Source organism: Fukomys damarensis, unplaced genomic scaffold, assembly GCF_012274545.1.
Source record: "Fukomys damarensis isolate Sample0158 unplaced genomic scaffold, DMR_v1.0_HiC HiC_scaffold_8, whole genome shotgun sequence".
Taxonomy (NCBI): domain Eukaryota; kingdom Metazoa; phylum Chordata; class Mammalia; order Rodentia; family Bathyergidae; genus Fukomys; species Fukomys damarensis.
The window spans coordinates 6,531,338-6,551,126 of record NW_022900920.1 but is presented as its reverse complement, the minus strand read 5'-3'; the positions used below and the strand labels follow the sequence as shown (position 1 = coordinate 6,551,126).

Genomic DNA, 19,789 nt, shown 5'->3' with positions numbered 1-19,789 from the left:
AGGTAGATTCCAGGAGCCACTCTCTTTCAGTTCTCTCTTTCTGGCACCTGCTTTTATCTCCAGAAGGGCAGACATCTCACAAAAGCATTCCACCCTTTAGTTACTGTGGATCTGAAAAAGGGCAGCAGGTGAGGACCTTCCTTCCACTGCAAAACCTGTGCCAAGTGGTGGCAGAGACTGGCTTACAGGGACTCTGGTAGGCATGAGCTGTGCTTGTCTCATTGCCCTCCTGAGCCTTTGAATTGGGTGTCTTTTCTTCATCCATCCCACTCCCACAGGCTTCCTAAGTCCCAGGGTGGGCATTGGGGGCTTGTCAGGCATGTTCTGGAGGCCTCCTCAGGCTCTGTGACACGATAGTGTCAGGGTTTCCTAGGAAACCGCAGCCAGCTGCCAGGTCTGTGTGCCTGCTCCCCTCAGGGTTGCAGTGGGTGTAGGCGAGGGATGCCCAGGTGGGAAGATGTGTGTGGTGCGAGAGTGGGAGATGTGCAGGGCATGTGTGTGCATGTGTGTTATAAGTGGGAATGTCCAAGGAGCCTGCATTTGCAGGTCTTCATGAGGGGTAGGTCTGAGAGTCCGGGTCTGTGTGTGTTCTGTGTCGGCAAGCTGGAGGGATTCTGACTGAAGTCCACCTATCCAGCTTCAAGCCTTCTTGTCAGCAGCAATGCCACTCAATGTTTGCAGAGCCCTGAGCCGTCAGGTAAACTGTCACTAGCAAAGAACAGTGGGGAACAGCCACCATCACTCACGGGGGTGGAGTCCAGATGTGGCCCAGAGCCCTTGAGGATGCTGGGGCCCTCCTGGGTTGACTGGCTCTCAGCAGGAGGTAATGGTGTCTCCAGATCACAGGCATCCACAGGGCTCAATGTCTTCCCTCTCCCCTGCTTTGCCTCTTTCTGTAACCCACTGGCATTTTCCCTCCTCACAAAGGAACAAGACTTGCCTCCTATTCGTGTCCTCGTGGGGTACACCAGCACAGCCCCCACTAGTAAAGGAGGGTGCTTTTTGTGTTTGAAGTTTTCCTGGATTCTCTGCTGACAGAGTCCGGGCACAGCTTTTGATCCCAGTGGGGCCTCAGGCCAAGCTGTAGGTGCTCCTGAGGCTGCTGCAGCATCAGATTTTGAATTTCAGATGTGTGTCTTCCCTGCTACAAGTGCCCCTTCAGCCACCTCCTCAGGCTGCTTGTCACTTTCAGAGGTGGCACAAGGGTGGCCCTTAACTGTGCCAGGCTCAGCAAAGAGGAAAGACAGAGCTATGGGAGCTGGGTCCTATATCCTAGGGACCATGGGCCTGTTCACACCGTGAGGCCCCTATTCAAGGATGTGGGTGTGGGAGGCACAGCTGGGGGACATCTCTGGTGGCCTTGGATGATCCCTTCCCTGTTTCCAGAAAGAGCACAGTCTTAAACCAGATATCTGGGAAAGGAGGCAGGTCCCTGGGCTGTATCCAGCAGGGAAACATTTGGGTTCACTCTGAAGCCTGGAGCACCAGCACCTGTGAGGCACCAAGGATAGAATTGTCCCAAAGCAAGCAATGTCAGAATGTTTGTCCCTAATGCCCCTTTCCAGACAAAGGGGGTGGTCCACCGAGGGTAAGTGATCTTCAAGGCAGGGCAGTTTTGTTATACTTGGAAACTTGTAAGGCCCCAAGACCCCCCAGCTACATACACCTTATTCATTTATTCAGGCGTTTGTTCAGTTAGCCTGTATGTGATCAGACTCAGGCTTCAGGGAAGCAAGATGTGTGGAGGAGAGGGGTCATCTCCTTGGCACTCTCAGGCTCCTGGGTCATCAGACACCTGGCAATCAGCTCTTGAGTCAAGGACTGAAGGAGGAAATGCACAGTCTGGGGCACCAGGGAGGACTTTCTGGAGGAGGAGACTCCTGCCAAATATTGCCTGAGCAGAACCGGAATTCGGTGTGGGAGGCTAGTGTTGGTGCTGGGAGGGAGGGACTTCCTGGGAAGGGAGGCAGAGTTTGCATAGCCAGATTGCAGCAGCTCAGGAATGGCTCCTCCTCCTGGTACTGCCCAGACACATCCACATCAGGAAGTGTGACAGGCTGGGGGAGGGCCCTGCAGTGGAGGTGAGCCCAGAGCCACTTGCCCAGCAGATCGTTGGCAGTGTTTGCCGGGCCTGAGGACGTGGAGGGGGGGACTAGGGCTGTCCCTATATAGGGCTACAGTGTGAATCTGGCAGAGCCCCAGGAGGCTTCTCAGGAGATCAGTCGGGGACAGGCTTCAGGGCCACTCCCCAGAGATGCAGGAGTAAGGGCTGAAGGAGACAGGTGTAGGGGTGTAGGTGTCACCGGCTGACCAGAGAGCAGGTGGCCAGATGCTGTATTGGTGTACCTGCCCTCGGGGCTAGTCTAGGTGGAAGGCAGTGGTGAGGAGGGGATAAAACATGTCCGCATATAGTGGTTTGTGACCATTCTGTGACATGGCCTCTGTCCCTCCACTATGGCTCAGGCCCCAGGAGAAGCAGCCTGTTCTCTAGGCATGTTGGTTGGATACAGAGCGGGAAGACAAAACCAGGAGAGGCTCAGCCTTCACCCATCTGGACATCAGCCTGTGGAGCCATCAAAGGACCTAGACACCCACACACAAAGACAGGACAGCAGCTACCTAGCACCAGGGCTGGGATTGCTCCGAGAGCCAATGGTACTTCCAGGGAGCTCACACGTAGCCCTTTGTCCAGGCTGCAGACATGGCTGTGTGTCCAGCAGAGACAAGTTGGGGGCTGGGCCCTGGCTTGAAGGGAGTGACAAGCAGAGAGAGAGAGCAGACAGTGATGGGGATCCATGAAGCAGCCCCTCGTTCCACCTGGCCTTCCTGCCACCTTCCCCTCCCCCACCAGCCTGCTCCCAGGCTCCTGGGGACAAACCTGATGTGGACTGGTCCCCGAGAGAGATGCAAATTTGCAAGTTTTATTCAATATATAGATTTTCCTCTTTGCTAATTGGAATATGTTTGCCTTGAAGGCAAATGAAAGAAGAATTAAAACATGCAGAATTTACATAGTTAACATTTAAACAGGAACATTTTCCCCTTTAAGTGTTGGGCTAAATACATAAAAGATCAACTGGAAGCTGACAAGTATGAATAGCTCTTGCAGCCAACATCACTTTGCAGAACCTCCATCCCAGCTGGGGGCTCTGGGCCCTCTGCTGACCACGTGGGCTGCTGGGGCTCACTACATAAACTCTGTGGCATTTGTCAGCTGGCTGCTCACTGCCCCGCCCCGGTGTGCCTTACGGAGTAGGAACTGAAAGGGCAGAGACTAAGGAATGATTCTCTTTTGAAAAGTCTCTGCAATAAAGAGACTGTCCAGCTTTGACACACACATCATCTGGGGAGGGGGACTTTTTGTTATGTGATGCAGGAGCCTAGTTGAACACTAATTTTACCAGCTCCAGGAGCCTCTCCATGGCTCTGAAGTACTGGTCTTTGTTTAAAATGATGTAGGCACTTTGGATCCCAGGTTGGGCACAGCCCCCGTGAAACCAGGTGACAATTGGAAGGGGGGCACTTCTCCCAGGATGAGTGCCTGGCAATGTCTACATCAGGTGGGGTGGGTCAGAGGACTGTAGTGTCTGGCTCATGTCCCAGAACAGGTGCCGTGAGTGAACTAGAGGCAAGGCCCCCATCATGGGCAGGCAAGACGGGGTACCACAGCTGATTGCCCTCCATTCCCAGGGCCCACCACAGCCTGAGAAGGGATTTGGTGGTAGTTGGCCTTGTCATTCCTGCTGCTGTAACAAAATACTTTAGATTGAAGAGCTTATAAACAATAGAAATTTATTGCTTCCAATTTGGGAGTTTGAGAATCTGAGATCAGGACATTAGCAGATTCTATCTGATGAAACTGTTGTCTGATTTCAAGATGGTGCCATCTCACTACATCCTCACAGGGCAAGAGGGCAAAGAAGGGTAACAGCTTCCCTGGAGACCTTCTACAAGGGCAAACACTCATGATTTAATCACCTCCCAAAGGACAATTATCTTAGTGGCTAAGTTCCATCACACGCATTTGGAGGGACACCAGTGGTCAGCTTTGCTGTGATGGTTAATTTTATGAGTCAACTTTTCTGGGCCATTGTGCTCAGCTCTTAGTCAAACGCCAGGCTAGCTGTGGCTGGGGAAGTGTTTTTTTTTAAAAGATGACAGTGACATTCTTATCAGTAGACACTGAGTAAAGCAGATCCCTCTCCACCGTGTGGTGGGCCTCCTCTGGTCAGCTGAAGGAAGGCCTTCAGAGGAAAACACTGCAGGTGCCTCTCCCTCTAGATGGCCTTTAGATGTGGGCTACAGCATCAGTTCTTTCCAGGTCCCCATCCTGCCAGGCCACTCCTAAATTTCAGACTTGCCAGATCCTCAGTCATGTAAGCCAATTCCTTAAAATAAATCTCTTTTCATAATAAAGATGTATTATATACATATACATATATAGTCTTTCTAGATTTGCACACTACATATACAGACAATACATACATGCTACATACAAATATACATAATACACTATATACACCACTTCTCAAACACACAATGGCACCATTTCCCTGGAAGGCCCTGATGCCTCTCAAGGCCCAACAATGAGGCTGGGTAAGGAAGGGTGGAATTTCCAGGCTAGGATCACCCCTCTGCTGCTGCCTTTTCCCTGGGTCTCTTGAGGCCCCTCTCCATCCTGTATCTGGGTCACTGGGGGAACAGTTTGGGGTCAAGAGGCCTCAAGTTCAGAGATAAGCGGAAGCTAAAGGCAGAAAGGGAGAGCTGCCTACTAAAATCTTGGATTCCCCAGTTAGGTTTGAAGCTCTGGTCAACAATGATACAAATGTGTCTGAAATATTGTATAGGGCGTACTTTTACTAAGAAAATTATTTTTGTTTATCTGAAATTCAAGTTATACTTTAACTTTGACTTTTCAGATTTGCCCACTGATGGTGGGCCTTTTAGGCTGGCAGGCACAAGGGCAGCCCCTATGCCATGAGAGGGTGCTGCCTGGCCCATCCATATCCCCTGCACTCGGCTCCTCCCTGTCACAGGTTCTCGGAACCAAAGTTCCTCTGCAGAAGGAACAGTGGCAAGGTTCCCACTGAGGATCACCTCAGCTCTGGAGCTGGACCAGTGGGCACTGCTGGGGCTTTTCCTGGCATTGCTGTCCTGGGTCCACTAGTAGAATGGATGAAGAAAGACAGTGCCCAATGCTGCACTGTCCCAGAGCCAGCTAGACCTCAAAGATTTGTGTGGTTCCAGCCACTGAGTGACCTATGCCCTTGTTTTTAACAGCTCTTGAGAAGGACAGCTGGTTCAATGATTTACTTGTTTTCCATCAGGGTTCCCCATTCTCTATGACATGTGCTCAGCCAGCAGGCAACCTGTAGTTCTGGACATCAGTCCTGGTCAAGAGACTCTTTGACACTGTGAAAGCCAAGATTCACAGAGGGAGAAAGCCAAGATTCAAGGAGAGCCATTCACATTTAGCAAGAGTATGAAAGATCCCAGGGGTCCTCTGGGGTTCGTGTCTTGCTGGACACCCCGGAGAAGTACGGAGGCTGCTTGGACCTCTGGTGCTCTGCACTCACCTCAAATGCAGGTCACGGGTCCAGAGTCTCCTGGTGTGCAGAAAAGATGGGCAGGAATGTTACTCCCAGTCCAACCCCAAAGGAGTAGTTAGAGCCAGGGAAGCCTTTTGAGGAGGGGTGGGAGACCGAGGACTCTCAGATCACCATGAGTCTCTTACTCTACTCGGTCACCCTTGCTATAAAGGGTGCCACATCTCAGCCACAGCCTCGTACAAGGACAGACTGGGGAATATCTGAGCTGCTCCTCTCCAAGTCCTACTAGGGGAGGCAATAATCAGCCTGACCGTTTTGGCTCCCCCATTTCCCAGTGGGGCTTCCCTGTGTACCTGCAAGAGGGCAAGGTGTGAGTATGGAGGGGCCATTAAAAGGGTCTTCCTCTGAGGGTGGAGGAAATCAGATCGAACCCACTGCGGTATGGCACAGTCCTCCTGACCTCAAGGGACGCCCTTGGCACACCCCCAAAGGGACAATTATGCTTTGACGGGTACAGGCCTCAGTGTTCTGGACTGGGGCTCTGTGTGCATCAGATCCAATTGCTCAGGTTCGGATTGGTCCCACTCAGATCTAGCTGAGATGTGTGTGATCTTACAGGAAATGCTGGTGCCTCTTCCTGGAAGGCTGGGGCGCCTGTCTCCAAGTGCAGGCCATAAACACACAGCTCCCAGACACAAAGGCCCCAAGCCCATCCTTAGTGCTCTTGGTCAGCCAGCCCTGTCTCCTCTTCCTTGCTCTGCTCTGTTCCATTTTAAAAATAGCAGCAGAAATTGTAAGGCAAAAAAACTAAAAAGAAAATTAAAGATACCCACAATCATACTCACCAGAGTTAAATCATATATATATATTTGGAGGGACAGACAGACACATATATAGATAAGTACAATTATATGTAAATATATACATTTGGAGAGGGCAGTTACAATAAATCCAGATGCAACATTATTTCATGCACATTTTTTTCATGGATTGAAATTTGTTTAAAACAAGAGGATTTTGAGCTGGGCATGGTGGTGCACACCTGTAATCCCAGCACTTGGGAGGTTGAGGCAGGAGGATCACTGTGAGTTCAAGGCCAGCCTAGGCTACATAGCGAGTTCAGGGCCAGCCTGAACTATGAAGGGAGACCTTGCCTCAAAAAACAAACAAACAAATAACAACAAAAACCAATAGGATTTTAGCAACTATCTGATACCCACTATGTAGGGCTCATATAATAAATTTCTGGCTCCTGAGTCTTTTTTTTTTTTTTGAGACAACCTCTCACTATGTAGTCCAGGCTGGCCTTGAACTCATGGCAGTCCTTCTGCCTCAGTCTCCTGAATGATGGAATTACAGGTGTGCCGCACCATGCCCAGTTTGACTTCTGAGTCTTGGACATCCCATTGTTTCTTTTTTGGCGGGTACTGAGATTAAACTCAGGACCTTGTGCTTGTGAGGTAGGTGAGGGAGCCACTGAGATAAATCCCCAGACCCACCATTGTTTCTTTTATTTTGTGTGGAGTCAGCCAGATGGGCATGTCTTCCCTGTCTGATGCTCTCTGGGATGGTGACCTGGGGTAGTTCGTCCAGATGAGGACACTGAAGGCTCTGGCAAAAAGGACTAAGAGGCCAGTTACAAAACATGGATGGCTAGAAAGAAATGTTTGCAGGGATATTTTATATAAAATTTGAAATAAATGACAGTTGTGGTATTGGAATAAAAACCATGGCTTTTTTCCGCCATAACATTCCCCCCATATATCTCACATAGAAATCACAGAGCATATCAGTTAATAAAGAAGAATATTATTGCCCTGATCTTCCTACCCAGAGAGAGAGAGAGTGGATGTCCTTGTCCGGCTTCTCTCTTTCTTGTGAGGGGGTGGTGAAGTCAGGCTTCCTTCCTTACTGGTCACAGGGCCTTGGCACATGATTTAACTTCTGTTAGCCCATGTTCCCCTGTAGAGGCATGAGGAGGTTTAAGGAGCTGTGGGAAATTGACAGCAACCCCAGACTGGCTTGTAGTAGGGATTTGCCGTACAACCGCCCTTTCCCAAAATGCCATGTGAACTCACTTTCCCATGGAAAAACATGCTGCCTCACGGTCGTTTTGAATGACCATGTGACATCTATTGTGTGGGTAGAGCTGGAACCTCCATGGCTGGACATTTAGGACCCTTCCAAGTTTGGGCTATTATATATAATGCTGTGATAAGCCTCCTTCTGACAAACTGTGCACACAGATCTGTGGTTATTTTCCTAGAACAGCTTCCTTAAGTGGACTTGGGAGGGGATGGTAGGCAATGCTAAGACATTTATACAAGTTGTCAGTTTCCTCCCAATCATCTATGGCACTTCACCTTCTATCTACCCCACTCCTGCTCTGGGCACCATGCACATGTGCATGTGTGTATGGGTGTGTTGGGTCCTCCAGGAAACCACAATCGGGGAGATGAGCCTGTGAAAGATGTGGGGGGCAGTATTGTGCAGGTCAGACTATGCCACCCCAAGGGCAAGATGCAGAACAAGCACATGTTGAGCCAGCTTGTGGCACACTCAGTCCTCACTGGAAGAGAGCAGCCTCAGCTCATCAGAGCTCTGGATTCTGAATGCCCAGCAAGCTGTCAGTGGGCTGCACTCAGGCACCCAGAAGACAAGCTGCTGTTTCTTATTATTGTGTGCCAGGGCTTTACTGTGTTGCCTGTATTTTCTTGAACTCTTGGGCTCAAGTCATCTCACACCTCGGCCTCTGAGATAGCTGGAACTACAGACCACAAGATCCTGTTTGAAGGGCAGCTGCCACAACATATAAGAATCGGTTAATTTGATGGTTGACAAAAATGCCTCTTTGGTTTTAGTTTACCTGTCTGATTACTGGTGGGACCAAACATTGCTCGTGTTTATTAAATCAATTTGATTTTCTCCTTCTGTAAATTCATAATTTTGCCTATTGAAAAACTAATGTTTATAATTTCTTATTTATAAAATGTCTTCGTATATTCTACTTTCTGGTAAAACTATTCTGAATCTTTATTTTCCCCAGAAGCCTAGCAGTTGAGGTGGGACAGGGTGGTGAGAGTAATCCTGGCCTTGGACTTGACACAGTTGAAAGTGACGTTTCCATCTCTCAAACTCCCGGAGCCTTGTTCTGCACCTGCACGGGGACTCTTCCCGGCAGCACCCCCACTGGGGATGCCTCAGCCTGGCCTTTCAGCCTGACACGTGCTTCCTACTGGGTATGCAGTTGTACCACGGCGCAGCTCAGCCTCAGGTGAGGTGATGCGGGCCCAATTGCCTATATTTCAGCTAACTGTGAGTTCTGTGGATATGATCTACAGCAGCCAGCTGTGAGTAATTTCCTGGAGGTTTCAGGCTGTATTCTAAAAATTCAGGTAAACAATCCAGAGGATACAGAGATTTGAAATGCAATGACAAGTCAAAAATGGGCAAAGGACATGAGTAGACCGATAAGCGCAGGAAGAGCTCAATATCACTAATTACCAGAGAAATGAAAAATCAAATCTGTAATGGTCTGGCAGCAACACCCATTAGAATGGCTACTTAAAACAACACCAGCAGCAAGAAAAAATAAATTTAGTGTGAGGAGGATGTAAAGAAATTGCAACTTGTGTTCTGTTGATGGGAAGGTACAATGGTACAGTCACTGTGGAAAACATGTTTCTTCAAAAAGTTAAACACATGAACTGGGAATTTAGCTCAGTGGTGCCATTGCCTGCCTTGCAAGTGCAAGGTCTTGAGTTTGATTCCCAGTTCCAAAGCAAAAAAAAAAGTTAAATATAAAGCTGGGCATAATGGTACATGTGTGTAATCTCAGCACTTTTGGAAACTGAGGCAAGAGAATTCCAAGTTTGAGCCCAGTCTGGGAAACTTAGTGACTTAGTAAGGTCCCATCTAAAAAAAATAAATAAATAAATAAAAGGCCTGGGGATATAGTCTAGTACAAGTCCCTGGGTTCAATTGCTAGTACTGAAAAATAAAACAATCAAACAAAAAAGTTAAACATAGCATTACCATGTGATCCAACAATTCCACATCTGAAAACAGACCCCCAAAACTGAAGTCAGGGTCTCAGAGGGGTATTTGTATAACCGTGTTCATAGCAGCAGTATGCACAAAAAGTAAGAGATGGAAGCAACCTCAGTGGCCATTTATAGATGAATAAATAAACAAAATAAGGGCCATCCTACACTAGAATATTATTCAGCCTCCAAAGGAAGGAATTATCACATATGCGATCACATGGATGAGTCTTAAAGACATTGTACTAGACAAAATAAGACACACACAAATAACCAGATACTGTGTGAGTCTACTTCCGTGAGGTACCTGGTGTAGTCCATGAAGGGGAGAGATTGCTAGGGGAATGGGGAGGGAAAACAGAACACTAGAGTTTAGTAAGTACAGATTTCAATTTTGCGAGGTAAAAAGGGTTCTGGAAATGGGTGGTGGTGATTGTGAGACAATATTATGAAATGTACTTGCTTCACTGAAATGTACACTTAAGAGTGATTAAGATGGTGAATTTTTTTTTTTTGTGTGTGTGTGTACCAGGGATCAAACCCGGGACCTGTGCTTGTGAGGTACGCAGCGGAACCGCTGAGCTAAATCCCAGGCCCAAGGTGGTGAATTATATATATATATTTCATCAAAATAAAATTATTTATCTTTAAAATATATGGAAAGTGTGCCTTCATTGCACTTTTGCATTACATTGCATCTTTGCTATTGTTCAAAAATGTAATCATGCTTTAAATTATTTACCAGTTAATTAATTTTTCTGCAGAATAGAGTAGTGGTTTTGTCCCAGAAGCCCCTGTGTGAGGGATGTGCCTCATCTGTAATTACAGGTGTGGTCCTCACCTTTAGTCAAGGCCCTGTGCACAAGAGAATGGGGAGCAGTGGGGGTGGATGCTGCTAGGGTCTACAACATTGAACCTAGACCTGCTGGGGACTCTGGACAAAGAGAATATGGGAATATGGGAAGTCTATACTCCAGAGCTCCCGGGGGCCAAGGCAGAGCTTGATGGTCTCTCTCTTTTCAGTCCCTGTCTCATGACAAGATCAGAGCCATTGTTACTATAAAGCTGCTTACCATTTCTAGGGCCTTTGTGAGGCTTGAGGCTTCCTGCACTTCCTGATTCAGGTTGCTGGACTGTGGCTTTGTTTTGATGCTGCTGTAGAGTCCAGAGCACCATCCAGCCATCCCAGGACACCTTCGTGCTGGGGAGGGCCTACTCTTTAACAGTGTGCTTGTGTTTAAGGTTGAGAGCAGTGAGTCCAGAGGGACCCCTACCACTGTGACTTGGGCTGTGCTGCTTTATTTCTCACCCCCATCCTTGACTCGGCTCTCCTCTTGTCAGGTGCCTTCCTGCTGTACATGCCTCAGGCATGCATGAAGCCCAGGTGGGTGCAGCTCCAGGGTAGCTACACACACATGCATTCATTCTGGAAGTCTCCATGCTTGGCTTCTGCTGGCTACTTGGTGGCCAGAAAGCCCTGGGCCCAGCTTCCACCTCAGCCCTCAGAGATGAATGTCTAGGGAGGGCTAGCAGCAGCAGAGCACAGCCAGGCTCCAACATTCCCCTTCCTTGAGAGACAGTCCCAACCTCTTGGGAGCCAGGCACATGGGGCAGGAGGTGTAGGAACCAGGAGAGGATGCAGTGTATGATTCAGGGCTCCATGGGTGCCCACCTGACCATAGTGCCTCCATGTCCTTTAGACATGCTAGGGATTTGAGAGTGTGTGGGAGACTTTGACACACAGAAACTTGTTTCTGGGTCAGAAAAAGCTGTGAGTAACTTTTCAATCCTGCTATGGCACTTTTCTCTTGTGTTTGGGCCCTGAGGCCAGACATCCACAGAAAACTCATAGTTGTACCTGTTGGGGCCTTAGGCAGCTGTGCTTAGCCGGCAGAACCCCATGGCCACAAGATACCCTTGCTGTGAACACTTTTACTGTCCAGATACCCCTTGAGGCCCAGCTTGTGGGCTCCATGGATGGGGAAGTTTGACTCTGTGATCCTACTATACCTCCTCAAGTGAGTCCCTATGTCTCTCTGGGCTTTTCCATCTCCATCTATGGGAGATAAGGTCTTTCTTGGTCCCCAGTGATCCTAAATATTCAGCCCTATAGTCAAAGCAAACCTTGACCTCAAGAGAGGCCCCAGCCATGGCCTTCATTTGAGGAGGCCTGACATTCCTTCAGGAGCCAGTTGTGAACTCTCCAGGGAAGCCTGGTATGCTTTGGGGGGCAGAGGTCTTTGGGTTGGAGGTCCTTCTGAGAAGTGGGGGCCCAAAAAGGAAGTGGGTCCAGAAACATATCCTAGCTTGCTAAGGGCATCATCCTCTCTTCTACCCCCAGGTCCCCTATGAGTCCCAGAGAGGCAGAGGGCAGCCTTACTGGGAGCACAAGCCTGTGTCCTCTGTTCCACAAAGATTATATCATCATCACCATCACCACTGTGAGTCAGGCAAGGGCCTGGGGCTCAGCAGGGGCTGCATCAAGCAACAGTCTCTTTTCAGGTGCTTACATGCACCCTAACATACACAACATGAAGAGGGAGTGGAACGCAAACTGCTGTCCTTTGAAATTCAAAGTTACCAAAGCACAGTATGAGCCATGGTCCTGGTGGAGAGATGGTCTTACCGTAGGCAGGGACCTGGACAGGAAATGGCTACCAGGCCTGAGACAAGAGCCCTTCTGACTTGGTCAGGATCTGTGCTGGAGAAACAGCTGTACACGTCGTGTATATCTCATCAGTCCTGATGCCACCACTCCCAGTGGCTGTGATCTCAGGACAACAAAACAATCCCAGTGAGGGCATCTCTACCCCCGTCAGCAAGACTCCAGAATCAGGTAGGTCCCTAAAGCCCTGGGCTGGTCCAGGTCCCAGCACTGTGAGAGTTCAGTGATTCCTCTATCAGATGCTGGTCCGGAAGTTTGTTTGTTTGTTTGTTTGTTTGTTTTGTTTTTTGAGATAGGGTCTCATTATGTAGTTAAGACTGATCTGGAACTCACTATGTAGGCCAGGCTGGTCTCGAACTCACAGCAATCCTCCTGCCTCATCCTCCTGAGTTCTGGGATTACAGGCATGCATCACCACACCCGGATCTGGAAGTCTTACCATAGACTTAATTTTTGTTTTATTTTGCTTTGCTTTTTTTTTTTAACCAGAAATGAGCTTTATTCAGGCAGCAAATGACAGTTGAGAGGCTAGGTGCTAGGTGACATAGACACTTTTGGAATGTCAAGGCATTGCATCCATACTCAGTAGCCAGTGAACTGTGAGCTCCAGGCATGAACGTGTCAGGGGCAACCATGATCTAATCTGTGTGACTTGGTCTGAGGCTCCAGAGATGAGTCATACAGAAAGGATAAGGATTTAGATGTTAATTATTCAATAGCAGAAATGGGTAGGTAGCTTTCAGAGGTGGCACTTCCCATGGATTCCTGGAAGCCACTCTTGAAGGTGCTTCTCCTCCGGCTCTGGATCCTGCATACCGGGCTTTACCAGGGCTAAGCAAGTCAGTATGGGGGACTGGCTATGGAAGGGGTAGGGGTTGCTGTCCTTGTTCTCTAGGTAAGCAGATGCTGGAGTTAGTGGCCAAAGTCAGATACAGCTGGACAGGTCCTGAGGACACCAGGCAGAAACTGTCATTGTTTAAAGACTACCAAAGAGCTCATGCAAGAAGGGTTTGCTCCAGAAGCTGCTCTGGCCTTAGACCTGAGACCTAGGGATGATCCTTGTTCAGTGGAGCAATGGTCATGTTCACTGAGAGGGGAAAATTGATTCTGCTGAGTTTGGGCCTAAAAGTATGCCTGCAAACCAGAGCCACCTGAGCCTGTCAATCCTATTAGAAAGTCCATTCAGGTAGTGTGTGGGAGAAGCTACTATATCTCGAGATAGGCCCTTGAGTGGCTATTGGTGAGACTACTCTCTTTCTGGCTCTGGTCCTGGGAACCAGCAGGACACCCTGCCCCTGAAACAAGAAGAAAGGACAGACGTGATGACTGGTAAGCAGGGAAGGCCTTTTGGAGGAAGTGGCTGTAGCTGGCTTGAGGAGAGTAGGTCTGGGCTAGGCATCAGAGAGGCCTGTTGGAGACCCAGAGGAATGGGCATGTGGCTCTGGGCATGAGGAGAAGTCCCCAGCACCACCCCAATTTGGGAAGTGACTCGTCACCATCACTGGGCTCAGGACATTCTTGGATGCATCATTGTTATCTAGTATGAGCTATGTGCTTAGCAAGGTCTCCTTGGACCCAGAGGCTCTGTCCTTACAGTGTTGGGCAGTGTTGCCCAGGGTTGGGCAGCCTGGCTGCCTATATCCTGGGTCAGCCTGGAGCCTCCTCTGACACTGTTGAGCTTACTACCTGCCAGGTGTTCCTTCCCAAAGAGCTCTCGGCATCAGGATCCAGTCTTGGGATGCCTGTGGGACATGTAGATGTTTCAGGAGAGAGTACAGCTAGAGCTTTGGGAAGATGCAGTCCACTCTGAAAGCACCCAAGGTCAAGGCTGGATATGCCAGCTCTAAGCCCAGATCTCCTCTAAATGGAGCGCTGTGACTCAGCTGAGGGTCCCCTCCTAGTCCTCTTTGAGCTGGTCCTCTTTGGTATTTCTGACCCATGACACCTAGGGTCAGAGATGCCTTGGGGAGGGCAGGGTAGGCATGGCTTGCTTGAAGAGGGCTACTTCAGGCAGGAGCCTACAGTCCCCACAGTGCTGAGCTCTGTAGGTTCCCACTGCATGAGCTGGAGGGGACAGCAATTTCCCCAGAGGTATCCCGGTATCCCTGGCTCCTGCAGCCATCTGTACTCCAACTCATCCCATGAGTTCCACAGTGTCCCCTCAGACTGCCCCCAGATCTGCTGACCTCCCCAATGTCCAGATCAGCCCTCAGTCATTCATTCCCAGTACCAGACTGTGCCAGATAGAGAATTAGACTTCAGAGGGCTGCAGGGAGTCAAAGGTCCCTGCTGTGTCCAATCAAGCAGCATTCAAGCAGGGATCCTCCCAGCCACGCCCAGGAATGGCAGTGTGAGCCCAACACCTAGGAATGTGCCCTTCGTCCTGAGCATGTCCCCAAGAGACGATGTCTGAGCCTAGAGGAAAAATAAAGGATCTAGGGCCAGGGATTTAGCTCAGTGGCAACGCCGCCTGCCTTGCAAGTGCAAGGTCCCGAGTTCAATCCTCGGTTCCAATAAATAAATGGGCCTGACAGAGGGAACAGGATGTTTCAGGTAGAGGCCTGGGGTGTGAGGACTCACACTGGGGTTTGGGAAACAATGGGAAGATTAGCACCAGGTCAGGCTGAGAGCCTTGTAAGACCGTAGCCACTCCTGATGAACCCCGAGTTAAGTCCCCTCCAAAGTGAAACTATTCTAGGAACTGTGGGCTCAGGTACTAATCTCACACCCTTCTCTTGCCAGCTTGAAATGGCATCCAGCTGAGAATCACAGGTTCCACGAAAGTGAGGGCCTCATATCTCACTGAGGGAGGGTCCAGCTGACATCATGTTGTGCCAATAAGCAATGAGGTGGATCCAGGACACCCTCAGGACCCAGAGTTCTGCTTTCTGGGAATCTGACCACAGTGGATTGTTGTCTCATGGTCACAGGATGGCTGCCCACTTCCAGCAACTTGCCTGCATTCTAGGAAGAAAGAAGGGGTGATCCAGGGCAAAGTCACTGCGTGCTGTCCGCCCTTTTCTCAAGGTGTTTTCCCGGAGTCCCACTCTGCAGTTGTGCCAACATGACCTTTACTGTCTCAGGTGGATGTTCCTATGTGTGAGGGAAGCCAATAATGTTTTCAGCTGGATCCCCAGTAACCAGATCTTTGTGCATGAAAGAGAATTGAGCATTCACTGGCTCCCAACAGTCTTTGCCTCCCCACCCTCCTCAGTAGCAAATCTGACACGTGTCCCTCTATCTCTAGGACTCCAACCAGCACTGCAAGACAAGACCTTTTCTCATCCTCTTACCCTGGGGCTCTCCCTAGACTCCACACTGTCCCATGAGTCAGGGAGTACATTTTTATGCTGGCAGAGTCCTAGAGCAACACGAAGCTACCTACCTTGTCATCAGTCTAGGTGGCAGAGAAGCCCCTTCCCTTTGGTCCCTTCCTCCCCTCTGTCCCTCTCCTTAAGAATCTAATGGCCTCTCTGCACCTCACCCAAGGTGTTCCACCTAGACCCACTGAGGCAGGGCCAGGGTGAAGGCTGCCTCCTCCTTGGAATGAGCCAGGTTAGTGGTACTTCCTCCCTGCCCCTCCTTCCAGTATCTCCTGAACACTTTCAGTGCCATGGCTACTCCCAGGGGGTCACCAAACTCCCCTTCCTTTACCCTAGGCTTGGTGAACCTAGGCTGTAGATGGTAGCGGGGAAGGGAAGGGCAACCAACCTCACTATCCCTTTCTCCCTTGCCTCAGAGAGGTTTCCCAGAGAGGGTTCAGTGGGTAGTGCATGCAGCAGCATAGTGGATGTCCTGTAGTCACTTCTTGGAGAGCAGGTCCTTCCTCCTGGTAGTGAGGTAAGACTCTGAAGGGTCCCAGATGAGTGCACCTTCCCAGCTAAGGAAGCTGGAGTCCAGTGGGGCCTATGGCTGCTCTCTGTCCTGGAGTCCAGGGTCACCTAACTGCTGCAGTCCCTTCCCTACTCCTGAGCCCAGGCCCATGTGCTCACCCATGGGGCAGGTGTTCCTCCCCTCCCACATCTTTGCTGAGGACATTTCCTAAGTGCTCCAAGCACTGGGAGCCCGTCTCAAAGCCAAGGGGGCTCATAGCAGCCCTATCTGCTGCTCCCTGCTATGCCCCCAAAGCTCCTGCAGGGGAATGGGTAGGGTAGCCCCCTGGAGTAGATGCTCCCCATGTAGGTGTAGATGTGCCTGCCATGGTCTGCATATGCCCCCTACTTTTGCAGTAGCTTCTCAGTGGGGACCACTTGAGGTTACCAGAGAGCCAAGGAAACAGAAAAGCTGGGCTGGAATAGCCTGGGGAGGGAGAGGAGCCCTGGTTTGGACCAGGCATGTGGCTTGGACATTGTGTGAGGTCAGGGGTGCCATCCCATGTAGCCAGCATGGATTCTGAGGCTGCACCCCTTCTGCTGGGACTCTCTTGGGAGCTCTCTATCTTTCATTCATTCATTCATTTTCATTAAATGCTGCTGATGCCCTGAGCCCAACACAGTGGTGACAGAGGAAGATGGTGTATACGGAATCCTGCTCTTTAGAGTCCATGACGTCAGGGTGGGGGCAATAAGCACTCACTCTGTGCAGTAGCTGTTGGCAGGCCTGGCCTGTGGCAGACTGATACCAGGGAGGGACAGACACGGGTCTTCAGGGAGGACGTGACCAGAAGTGCACCTGGATACCGCACCATTTGCGAAGCCTCTCAAGGCACCAGTCATCATGACTGCAGTCTGCTTGGATGTAGACTGGACACTGTTCCAACATCAAGCCTGCGACATCCTGTGTTGCTCCCTCTCACCGCACAATGCCTTGAGACCAGAGAGCAGCACAAAGCCCCAAAGTGCAAAGCCACAGCGAGCAGAGTGCCTGGCGGGTGGAGGAGTGACGGGAGTGGGAGGTGGGAGGTGGGAGGGGAAGATGCAGCGGGAGGGCTCTGGAGGGTTCGGATGAGAAGGCCCAGAAAGCAGGAAAGGAGCGGCACCCTATGGCCACTGACACGCCGACCCAAGGAATCAGTGGCCACCTGTCCCTCCCCCCTCACAGACTGTCCCCCAGGGTTCCTTGCCCATTGTTTCCCTACAATTCTCTTCAGAAACTGTCGAACTTCCCTGAGTCCCAGGCAGATAGGTTGGGAGCTGGCTCAGCTCTGCTCCATCCTGGTTGGTCTGTGCAGCGGCCCGCATGTGAAGAAGGGGTTGTATTGCCTTGTGGAAGTTTGCCACCTCCCACTTAGAGAGGAGAGGTCAGATTCACAGAGAGAAGACCCAGGGTCCCCTGTACTTCCACCCCTGCAAACCAGACATGCTTCTCAGCTGCTTTACAATGTGGTTAAAGAGACTGTGTCCGAAAGCTTTAAAACGGGAGCCTTTTCCTTTAGCCCTCTGTTGTGAAAAGTGATCTGCAAACCAGTAAGAGGCAGCCAACGCTAGTTAGTAATGGAGCTTGTCCAGGGCAGTGCTCTGTAGCAAGCCTGCTGCCTCCTCACCCCAGGCTGAGAAATGATCCTTTGCGTAGGTGTAGCAGCAGCTCCTCTGCTGCACCATGTGCCGCAGCCCTGAGGAGGCTTAGAAATCATTGCAGAGAGGGTACTAAATGCTGCTCCACGGCCCAGCAGGTTGCTGCTGTCTGCGACTGCCTGGGGGCTCAGCTGCGTCAGATGAGTCAGGGAAGTAGGCAGAGGCCTTCCTGGAAATGGGAACCACTCTGCCTCTCTTCACCCCAGGCCTGCAGCTCCCAATGTGGTCTGAATGCCATCTCTCTAAGATCCAAGCCCACTGTCTTCTCTGTTAGCATCCCTGAGCTGTTCTCTCCTTGTCTCCTGGGCTCCATTAAGGTCCTGACCCTTGCTGTCATGATCGCCCCCCCTTACCCTCTCTTATTGCTGTCCCATGTGACCCCCACGCTGGCTGTTAGATGAGACCTAGCCCTGATCGTGTCTCCAAGTGAGCATCTGTACCAGGCACCTTTGTGAGCCCTGAGGACTCCATCCTTGGTTATGGGTTGTGTCTAGATGTCCTCGCAAAGTCTCCTGCAGTCATATGGGGGCTTTTCAGAGGTGGCTAGGTGTAGAGTGTGTGGTGCTGGAATCAAGAGTGTGTGATTACTAAATCAGTCCACTGATTGGTTTGGCATAGTTCTGGCTAGGATTAAGGATGTGAGTGCTACATCCGCCCTAGGGCAGAAAACCTTCACAAAAAACATACTAGAAAGAGAGCTAATCTGCTCTCTCGCCTGCTGGCTTGCCGTCGTGGACTGTTTCTCCTCTGTGACACCCCTCTGCCATGGCACCCTGCCTTGGAGCCAGCTGACTAAAGACTAAAACCTCTAAAACTGTGAGCCAGTTATACTTTGCTTCCCTTAACTTGTGGGGATCGAGAAAAGTAACTAAGACAGAAGATATTTCAGGACAAAGGACAATCACATGCAGGTGCCAGGCCCTTCAAAATGGGCCTGCAGCATGCTGCCTGCAGTGAGTCTGGGGTTACCAAGCTGGCTCTTGGCATGGGCTCTACTGGGACAGAACAGAGGGAAAGGGAGGTTTTAGATTGCAATCTCAATTTTTGCCACAGAATATCCGCTTTCTGTCACTGACACAAGATATTTGGGATAAGAAATTTAAAAGGAAGAAAGGTTGGTTTAGGCTCCTGTTTTCAAGGATTCCAGTCCATTGGTCACTTGGCCCTATGGATCCGGGCCTGTGGTGGTATGGGCCATCATGGCCAGGGCACTTGGGGGCAGAGGAGGCTGCTGACCTCATGACAGTGGAGAAGCAAAGAGTGAGAAGAAAGGGTCAGAGTCCCTTGAAGGGGCTCAAGGTTTCACTCTCAATAGCCTAGCATCCTGCTCCTACGCCTCCTTCCTAAAGATCCCACCGCTTCCCAATAGCATCAAGCTGAGGTCCAAGCCATTAACACGTGGGCCTTTGGGTGTCAAGATCAAAACTACAGCAATACTGATGAGTGAGAAGGGGCTCCCTTTGTGAGCCTTGTCCCCTGGCTTTGGCGCTGTCTGTATATCCCACTTTCAAGATGGGGTCCAAGCTCATTCTGACCCTTCCTCAGGGTGCATCACTCTCTGTCTTGTTGAGCAACACCCTAGTGGATTGGAGGTGGCCCTGATCTTGGAGCTTACAGTTCCAGTGTGACAAGGAAGCAGGCAAATGTCTAACAATAGGGGATCGGATAAATAAATCACAGCAGGTCACAAATAGCACATACAGAGCAGTGGATTCTAGAAAATGGGAACTAGAGATTGGAAACACTCATGGAAACCATTATAAAGGGCAGAAAGAATTTTAAATGAAAATGAATAAATCCTCTAATCCTCCTCATCCCAGATTTCTTTTTTATAAAGGCTATTTTCTTATTACAACGGTAATTTACACTTTTTACATAACAATCACAAAATATTGACATCTTAAAATGTGCCCTAAACCACCCATAATTCTGGGTATACGCAAAGACAGTTCCTTTTAACCCTGGTCTCATCTTCTCAGAAAGGTTTGCCGGTGTGGGCAGCTGCCTGTGTGTGTGTGT

General features: G+C 50.0%; 1 long non-coding RNA gene across 2 annotated transcripts; it reads left to right on the top strand.

The window, feature by feature from the left end:
- The first annotated feature begins 404 nt into the window (after positions 1-404).
- Positions 405-8,781, top strand: LOC104859656. Of its 2 annotated transcripts, none has more exons than XR_779446.2 (3): positions 405-449; positions 638-697; positions 8,596-8,781. It is a non-coding gene; the product is annotated as an uncharacterized LOC104859656 (long non-coding RNA). The 2 variants fall into 2 exon arrangements; XR_779447.1 differs by lacking the exon at positions 8,596-8,781 and adding an exon at positions 2,464-2,521.
- Positions 8,782-19,789: the final 11,008 nt, after the last annotated feature.